The sequence below is a fragment of the Carlito syrichta genome, unplaced genomic scaffold, assembly GCF_000164805.1.
Source record: "Carlito syrichta isolate Samal-C Ts95f unplaced genomic scaffold, Tarsius_syrichta-2.0.1 Scaffold309624, whole genome shotgun sequence".
NCBI classification, from domain to species: Eukaryota; Metazoa; Chordata; class Mammalia; order Primates; family Tarsiidae; genus Carlito; species Carlito syrichta.
The window spans coordinates 299847-300445 of record NW_007253720.1 but is presented as its reverse complement, the minus strand read 5'-3'; positions in this window follow the sequence as shown (position 1 = coordinate 300445).

Below are 599 nucleotides of genomic sequence, written 5' to 3'. Positions count from 1 at the left end.
AAAAAAAGTCTTTTTATAAATACAGCTCACTTGGCCTGGTGTAGTGGCTCATACCAGCAATCCCAGCACTTTGAGAGACTGAGGCAGGACATAGCTTGAGACCAGGGTTTCAAGGCTGCAATGAGTTAGGATCTCACCACTGCACTCCAGCCTGGGCAAAACTCTATCTCTAAGCAAACAAACAAACAAACAAATAAACAAATACAACTCACATCAACAGATTACAGGCAGGAGACAGGACTCCAGTTATGGGGGTGGAGATGACAAGAAAGGAGGTGCTCTGTGTTTGTTTCTCCCCTCTCCCCTCTCCAGGCCTGCCCCAGCTCTCCAGGATAAAGGAGGCTTAGAGGCCTGGAACTCCCTCCCCTCCCCCATGATGACTTCACCCTCAAAAAAATGTGAGGAGGGCAGTGAGGAGCAGTTGGGTGGAGAGTAGCTCTGGATTCTGGAGGGAAATGGCACAGCCCTCAGCCCAGAGAAATTGTGGGTGGGAATGGTTGTGCTGACCCTAACCAGTCTCCAGGTAAACTTCTTAAAATTCAAACCTGGCCGGGGTCGGTGGCTCAGCCTGTAATCCCGTGCTTTGGGAGGCTGAGGGG